At 46.4% G+C, this 8,493-nt stretch overlaps 1 pseudogene; it reads right to left on the bottom strand.

The window, feature by feature from the left end:
* Positions 1–7,336: 7,336 nt before the first annotated feature.
* Positions 7,337–8,244, bottom strand: LOC144782858 (uncharacterized; annotated as a pseudogene).
* Positions 8,245–8,493: the final 249 nt, after the last annotated feature.

An 8,493-nucleotide genomic window follows, 5' to 3' on the forward strand; every position in this document is an offset into this window, starting at 1 on the left:
CTTTCTTCTTTCGCCCTGGCATACGGCCAGATATGTTACAGTTTGGACACCTCTCTTTGACCGTAGCACAGCATACGTTCAAATATCTAGGCATCAATATTTTTAGAGACCTGCAGGATCTAATAGAGGGCAACCTAACCAGAGCATTTAGGGCTCTCTGCTCCCAAACGTCCTTTTGGACCTCGTTACCGCTATCCGTAATGGGTTGGGTTGCGATATCTAAGATGGTGGTTCTCCCACGGGTATTATATTTGTTTACAAACCTCCCGTGGATAATCCCATCTCCCATATTTAAAGCACTCGAAACGCTATTATCTGACTTGATCTGGGGGACTGGCCGTTGGCGGGTGGGTCTAGCCAAACTGCAATTGGAGACAGACAAAGGGGGATTGGGTGCACCTGACCTCCGTGCATACTGCTATGCAAGCCAACTACAGTGGCTGTCCTACTGGCTGGCAGGACGTAACCTGCACGAACTGGAATATACGGCCCAGGACATCAACCGTGGAGTCCTACACACCCTCCTGCTGCCTTGCTCCAAGACCCCCCAGGATGCCCGACGCTGCTACGTACAGCACTTGCGTACTGGAGGAAAGCACAGCAGTACACGCGCCAGCGTACCCCATACTCAAACAACACACCATTACTTGGTATTCCTACACCCACAGGTCTAATTACAAAATGGAACACCCTCAGCTGGTCTGAGGGAGGAGTCACTACAGTGGGGACACTCGTCAATGCAGGAGCTCTCATGGATCATGAGAACTTTTCTAGGGAAAATGGGATCTTCGGCAACCTCTACATGACACATGCAGCAATACTCGCTTACGTTAAGAGACATTGGGCTCCTCCCTGAGAAGATCCTCCAATGCACAAACCGGTAAAGCAATCTATCTAATGGGAGAAGGGCGTCACTACCGTTTACAGCATATGTTCCCGAACACACAACATTACTGCCCCAGGTGCAGGGTGGAGGATGCTGACATCCTGCACATGCTGTGGTCCTGCCCTGTACTAACTGAGTTCTGGATGGGCGTCGTCCTGGGCATCAGAACTGTGACAGGCATTCCCATAGGGAAGACAGTCGAAAACTGCATACTTGGGATGCATCGGCGCCTAAAGTCGCAAAATGTGCATTTACGCTTCATCGCCCTAGCATTTCTTATTGCCAGAGAGGGAAGAATTGCATTAATCGTAATTATCACATAGTGTGGTTTGCTTTATTAATATGTAGCAGGAGGGCACACCAGTGGCAAGGGATAGAGGGGGAGACAGGCTTATAGTTACATTCGTAGCCCACTACATACCTGCTTTTTGTGTCACTCTCCTTTGTGTCATTTGTCTGTGAATCATGTGATTATTCATGTTGTGTATTTTTACTTGATGTAGATATTGGGTTTTTGACCTTCCTTCCACCCTTTTGTAAAGCGCTCTGATAACCTTCGGGTTCTTGTTCGCGCTATATAAAACTTTATAAATAAATAAAAAAGTGCGCCATAACTATGCGGTGGAAATCAGCAAGGGCCCCGACAGTTTATGTGTGGCACTGAGAAGTGGTGCGATGGGGTAGTGCAGAGAAATGCTGCTATAAGACGGGAAGATGCCCGCGGTCTGCGGAAAACCCTGATATTAATGGACTGGGACCTAATACTGGAGGCATTTAAAGCCCTTGAACCTGCGCCTTTCCCTGCAGTAAGCGATGCATAAAGAAATGCTTGCAAAATGGTCCCCGACCACCTGAATCCGATCCAAGAATAGCTCAAATGCACAGTGCCACTACACACATTATACACGTCAAGCACGCCAATATGGACAAAAGTGGGAATCAGGACAAAACTAGGCAATACTGATACTAGCCGGAGTAGAGCCAGTAGAAGGGGGTGGGGGGATAGGAAGTTCATGAGTTGTTTTAAATGCACTTGCAAGCGTGTCTCGTTATTATCTTGATATCACCCAAGGAATGCTAATTTAATGTATAATGCATGAAATGCTACGAATTGCTTGCCAATGGACCATGCGGATGATTGTACATGACATCATGCACGGTATACTGTCACAATCATGTATACAAAGTACCTAACACTATGTATGACTTGAGAAACCATGAAACTAATAACGTGTGCTTAAAAAAGATAGACATAACTGGTATTTGATAACCTTGGAATGTGGCAGGTTGCAAAGAACACATTGACCCCCTATACTTATTCATTTTAATTTAAAACTTTTTTTTTTATAAATAGAGCACTGTTTCGCACAATGCTGCACTATAACGGTCCACCTCCTCCAGAATGCATGTAAGTAAGACCTCTATAATAACGACAAAAAGCCAACGGTGGGGAGGCACAACATATTTTATTGTTCTCACGTCGAGTCTCCTCACAGAGTCTTTCACCAGGCTGGCACTAAATCAGGCAATTGTCACCCAAACCGCCAAGATACCCTTCAACATTCAGATTAGCACGAGACTGAGGGGCAGATTTACAATAACTGGCACATCCCTGCATATCAGCAGGGATGCGCCAGTTATAGTGCGCCATGCCTCCGCCAACATGGATGCGCCACATTTACAATGCGGCGCACCATGGGGCAAAAACGGCACAGATGCGTGACGCATCTGTGCCGTAAAAGCGGCGCATTGCTAGAGTTGTGTCGCAAGCGTGATGCAGCACCAGCTATGCTCTGGGGGGCCCTATTGTTACACTGCTGAGTCAATCCTTACGCCTGCTTCAAACAAGCGCAGGGTTTTGACGCAGCATGGGCCCAAAAGTGACTAGGTGAAATCTTGTAGATTTCACTCAGCCACTTTTAGGGGGCGTTCCTGCGCCGGAACGCCCCACCTGTGCAGGAACGCCTCCTTCTGGCGCAGGGCTTTACAACGTGAAGCATCTCCCAGATGTGTCACGTTGTAATTGCCCCGCACCATGGTGCATCTTTTGCGCCGCTGCTGCGTCACAAAAGTGACGCAACGGCGGCGTAAAAGCAAGCAAGCAAGAATAAACTATGGTGTTTGAACTACTGAAATATGGTTCTTGAACTTTCGAAGCTATACTTTGTTGTAAGAGAGCAAATAAAGTATATGCAATAAACACAGATGCAGAAGCAAAACAATAATACAAATATAAGTATTTCCAGAAGTGTGGGACTGTGTCATGGTCTTATCTCTTGAAAGCTGTTAAGAACTTTAAAATTCTAGCAGGGATGCAAGAGGGGTTGATGTACAAAAGCCAGGGAAGAAAGAGCATGACGCAAAACAAAAAACAAAAAGGTTGCCGAGCACTGGCAGGTCCTGTTTTTCCCAGCTGTACCTTCATGAAGCCTCTATGAAGCTACAATTACTTCCTTCGCTCTGTGACATTTGCAGGATATGATTGTTGAATGTGGAAGTGTTTGAACTGCACCTATCCTCTTGATCATCCAGGGCCTTTTCTCAGAAGTCACCAATGGCCATCTGCCATGGTCTGCCTGCCTTTTCTCTGAGCAAGTTACGTTTCTGAACATGCCATTGAAGGGGCAAAGTCTCTACCTTTTACAGGATCTATCCTAGGAAGGGACTATTCCCAATCAGACTATGTTTCGGTGGTATTTTTGGCTCCTCTATGAAGGTACATTTACATGGGTGAGGTTTGGCAAGAATGGTAATCTGACTTCTCCTTTTCCCGTTGAGAAGGGGGTGAGACAGGGGTGTGTGCTTGCACCGACCCTTTTCTCCCTCTTTCTCAACGGGTTAATCGAAGACCTTCTTGCAGTGAAAGATATAGATCCCCCAAAACTGTCAAGCCGCAAATTTCCTGCACTTATGTTTGCGGATGACACTCTGCTCCTCTCAAAATCACCTATGGGGATGCAGCGTGTCCTTGAGGAATTCGGTCAGTTTTACAAGAGGAGGAATTTGGTGGTTAACATTACAAAGACGAAATATATGGTTTTAACGCAAATTCAACCAATTGCCCCCACCCCACTTTGGATGGCAGACCTCTAGAAAGAGTCTTTTTTTTTATTATCTAGGTCTCTCCCTAAATGATAAAATGGGGTGGAGTTCCCAAATTACCAAGGCTAATTTGAAATTGACCCAGGCAACAGGAGGGATTGTAAAACTGTATAAATCCTCAGCCCTAATGGCCATAAGTCCCCCATCAGAAATCTTTAAAACTCAAGCCCGGGGATCCGCCATCTATGGGGCGAAATTGTGGGGGCATTGCTCTGCAAATGTCCTCACAATAACTGAAAATAATTTTATGAGACAGATCCTGGGCTTGCCCAAAAACACGCCTATTGTCCCACTTAGACTGAATCTGGGCATCAGTCCCATAGCAGATTTGATTTGGTCGCGCCCACTGTTATATTGGCGACATCTCTGGAGCACCCCAGAACTGGCTCACTATAGGGACGATTTGAAAGCTGTGCTGTTGACCTTGGGGGCTGGCAAGATCCCTTGGCTGGCCTTTATTAGGGACACAACTAGAGCATTGGGCTTGGGCGATTTATGGTCTATGCCTCAAGTTGCATGTGCTGAAATCTCAAAAGAATCCTTAGCACGTGCCTTGAAGGACTACAAACTGTCGCGTATCGTGCAGACAGTTGACTCTTCTAGTCTAACGCATGGTTTTTGGGATTTCAAGTGCCAATATGAATTCGAACAAGCAATAGATACTATACAACCAGTATTAGCTAGAAAATTGTATCTGCAATTTAGGTATGGGACCCTTCCGCTTAACGCCCGTACTAATAGGTGGGAAGGTGGGTCAGGCCGCCTTTGTCCTGGGTGCTCAGTGGAGGAAGAAACCGCTACTCATGTAGTGTTCTTCTGTTCGGCATATAAGAGTCCCAGATCCAAGTGTGTGATCCAATTTTGTAAAAACCAGGGCATCAGAAACTATAGAGAAATCTTTAGAATTTTAAAATCAGGTACTGCCCCGGTTACTGTTACTGTGACTTCGAAATTCTTATTTGCAATGTGGTCAAAAAGAAGGTACCTTCTTGCCACCCGTTCTGCCTAAGCGTAAGATCTTTAGCCTTTTCATTTCCTATGTAGGGCAATGTGTAATAAATGCGGATAATATTTGCAGTTTATCTTTCCTTGTTGAGGGTGACGTGCTAACAAGGTGGACAACTTTTGTTGGACACGTATATTACAAGGATGGAATCATACTAAATATTGGTGGGGGTTGATGCGCTTGTGATGTTTTTATCTGATGTTTTTATATGATTTTTAACTGTATTTTAATATTCAGATGTTAAATTATATTCTTAAGATATATGTTTTAGACTTCCGATACTGCCTCTTACTAATGGTCGAACTCCCTAAATGAAATAACAGTATTTATTTAGTGTACGTATGTCCCTGCATCCCCGAATTGGTTTGTCTGGTGTTTTCTCTTATTTGGATGTAAAAATTGTATTCCTTTTTTTTGTTTTTTTGTACTTTTATGGCCATATTGGCCGAAATAAAGTTATTATGGATAGATTGTATTTTTGGTCTAAGAGGGGTACATTTCTCCTCCTCCGATGATCAGCTAACACCCTGAAAAACATGTCAGATTACTTAATTATATTGTTCACAATGTCACTGCCAAAAAATGCAAGTTTGAAGACAACATGCAATCAGAATGCATTGTGGGCACAACACCTTTCAGTTGTTCAAGAGATGGAGTGACATTTCATCTGGCCCATTCAAAAAGTAATACAGATGTAATAACAACAGCAGTATGGCACTCAGTCTAATGCATGAGTATTTATTTTCAGTACAAGTGTGGTTCCTGTGCTTGATAAACCAATCGGTAGAACCGATGTATCTGGCAATGACCAGGGACAAATGTTCGCCTGTTCCATCCAAGTTACGTAATGATAATAATTTGGCTGGAACCTCAGGGAAAATGGAAGAAGGGAAAGACAAAGGAGAGGCTGGTTCGAAATGGCATCATCTTAGAACCACTGCTCAGTTATCTAAGAGAGAGAGAAATAAGCAGCAGGAGATGGTGTAAATCGTTAAACTTTTAATGTGGGGTTTTAACTTACCTCTCACCTGGCATGGACATGCTGTGACCAGCCCTGTCCGACCAGGAATCAGGCCTGGAGCCGAATGGCGGAGGAGAAGCAAGGATTGCCCCAATGGAGAGGATCAGTACACTGTTTTACAGGATGTTTACAGAAGCTCTGGAAGAAACTGAAACCAACGCCAAGGCAGTGCATCCCCATTTCGAATGGCAGCTCCCTACTGGATACAGACCAACAGAGAGGTAAGGGAGCAAAGCACTTAGTAGGTTCAAGACGGTAAGCAGGAAACTATGGACAGTAACCAATGGGTTCACAGGACGAGTAGAGGTGGGGAACCAAGAAGGGTAAAAATAACAAAGTGAGAGATAGCAAATGCTGAGTACAGAACTGGTGGAAGTGAAGTAAGCCGAAACAACTGGGAGATTTGGCCAGGCACTAACCTAGTGCAGGCACTGGCCTTTTATAGTTACTGACTCATAAGGCCCCAGAAGTCCCACCCACAACCAGGAAGTGAGTATTATCCTGGCTTCCATGGTCCTGTTCCTGTTTTCTAATTGCCAAGCCTAAGTTCTTCTGAACTTAAAGGTGGCAGTTGTGGCTCCTCCGTAAAGACCTACAGAAGCAGGGGGAGTGGTGAGCACACTGTGTTAGTGCGCATGAATGTTTGGCCGGCTTTCTCGGGCCGTCCATACATTCATGGACACTTTGCCTGTTCTCCGCGCAGGCTGCATTACAGTCTGCATACAGAACATACCCAGGCTCCCATTTTATGGCTGAGCACCAAACCACGGCGCTCAGACCAATCACAACGCTGCATTGTAGCATTGTGATTGACCGTGGGGAGCCTGGGTGTGCTTCCTGTTCTGGCCAGAGCAAGGGACTACGGAGGAGACGCGGAAGCAGCGAGAAGGTCATTTTTTTCTTTTTCTTTTTTTTACTTCCACTTCCCCCTGCATCAGCCCCCTCCCGCCCCTCCACCACAGATCTGTGCCTGCCTCCACTGAAAGATGGGTCTTATTATTAAATCATCAGTGGTCAACACAAACATGTCGGAAATCCTAACAGAACATGCAACCCTAGACGGATCATAGCAAGATGCCCAGAACAGTTAGAACACTAAATATTAATTAAAAAAAAGTAACCTATTTTAATTGGCACTTCCGTCTCCATAAATACACTGTACAATCATTTCAAAGAGCCAGATGCTTTTTAGCAATTAAATACAGTAAAAACAAAAATGGATATGAAAAACAAGTCAATTAACGTAAATAATTGCTGCAAGGGGGGTTGGCTATTCTACACCAAACCCCTTGCAAGTGTTAGTGGATGCATGACAAGCAAGCTAGAGTTGCACAGACAAGTCACCCCAGTGCACTCCAAAGGGAGACTCGCTCCAAACTGAGGAATCAGGCTCTCGAGAGCAGTGCATGCCCTGCAGCCTGAGTGCCAGGGGCAGCAGGAGGCTGGAAAAGGAAAACATGTTGTTGGCAGGGAGATCATTCAACACCGTGTGAAGCCCCACTGTAGCTTAGTTCTGGGCTACCCAAGGAGCTGGAGCAGGGGACAGGGATCCGTCGTTGGCTAGCGATGAGCCTCCTTGGCAACTTATCGGTGGTGTGGGCAACAGCAGTGGAGATGGCAACTCCGGGTGGTCATCAATTGTCTTGTGTAAGAAGTGGCAGCAAGAGCCATAGGGGCAGACACCTAGAGCCTCAGAGGTGCGGCATAGGATTTTGCGTAGCTTAGCATCCTCTTGAGTGGCATGTGTGAAGCGGCAACGAGCTCCATAGGGGAAGCCGCCTTGGGACTGGAACATTCGACAAAGACCAGCATGCTACCTGCTGCCCGGGTGCGGAGGGCGAATGGGCCACGGCGGTGGACTGTCAACAGGGCTGTGGATGAAGAGACAGTGAAGGCCATAGTGGCAGAAGCCCAAGGAGTGGAAGGGCAGCACAGTTCAGTCTTGTTCTTCGGGTGATGGCTTGGGACACAGAGTCCATGCGGACCATGAGCAAACTGGCATCAGTCTGCATAGCTGCAGGTGCCACTCTCGGTGTAACAGCTGTAGAGCTCCGTCTTGTACCGTAAGTAGGGGGGCTGCGTGGCCAGAGTGGGGGTTGCTGGTTCCGGCACAAGAAAGAGAGAGGCAGGAATGGCATCGGCAGAGTTGTCCCCACCAGAAGATTCCCACCCGGGCAGCACAGAGGATACATTAAGAGTCAAAGCGTCATCTGAAAAGCCATGAGAAGAGAAATTTAGGAATAAATGTCAATAGATCCACAGCAGCTCTACAGCACATATAAAAACAATAGTAGTTATACCCAATTCACATGGGACACATGCTACATCACCATCACCACCAATACACACCCCACCAGCACACCACCCTCCCCGCCTGCCACCATTGCCCTCCTCTACGCCACCAACACCCTCCGTACGTCATCCACTCCCATCACCCCCTTACCCTCTCTCCTCCCTAACACCATCTCGTACGTCGAC

Source organism: Lissotriton helveticus, chromosome 9 (assembly GCF_964261635.1).
Source record: "Lissotriton helveticus chromosome 9, aLisHel1.1, whole genome shotgun sequence".
NCBI lineage: Eukaryota > Metazoa > Chordata > Amphibia > Caudata > Salamandridae > Lissotriton > Lissotriton helveticus.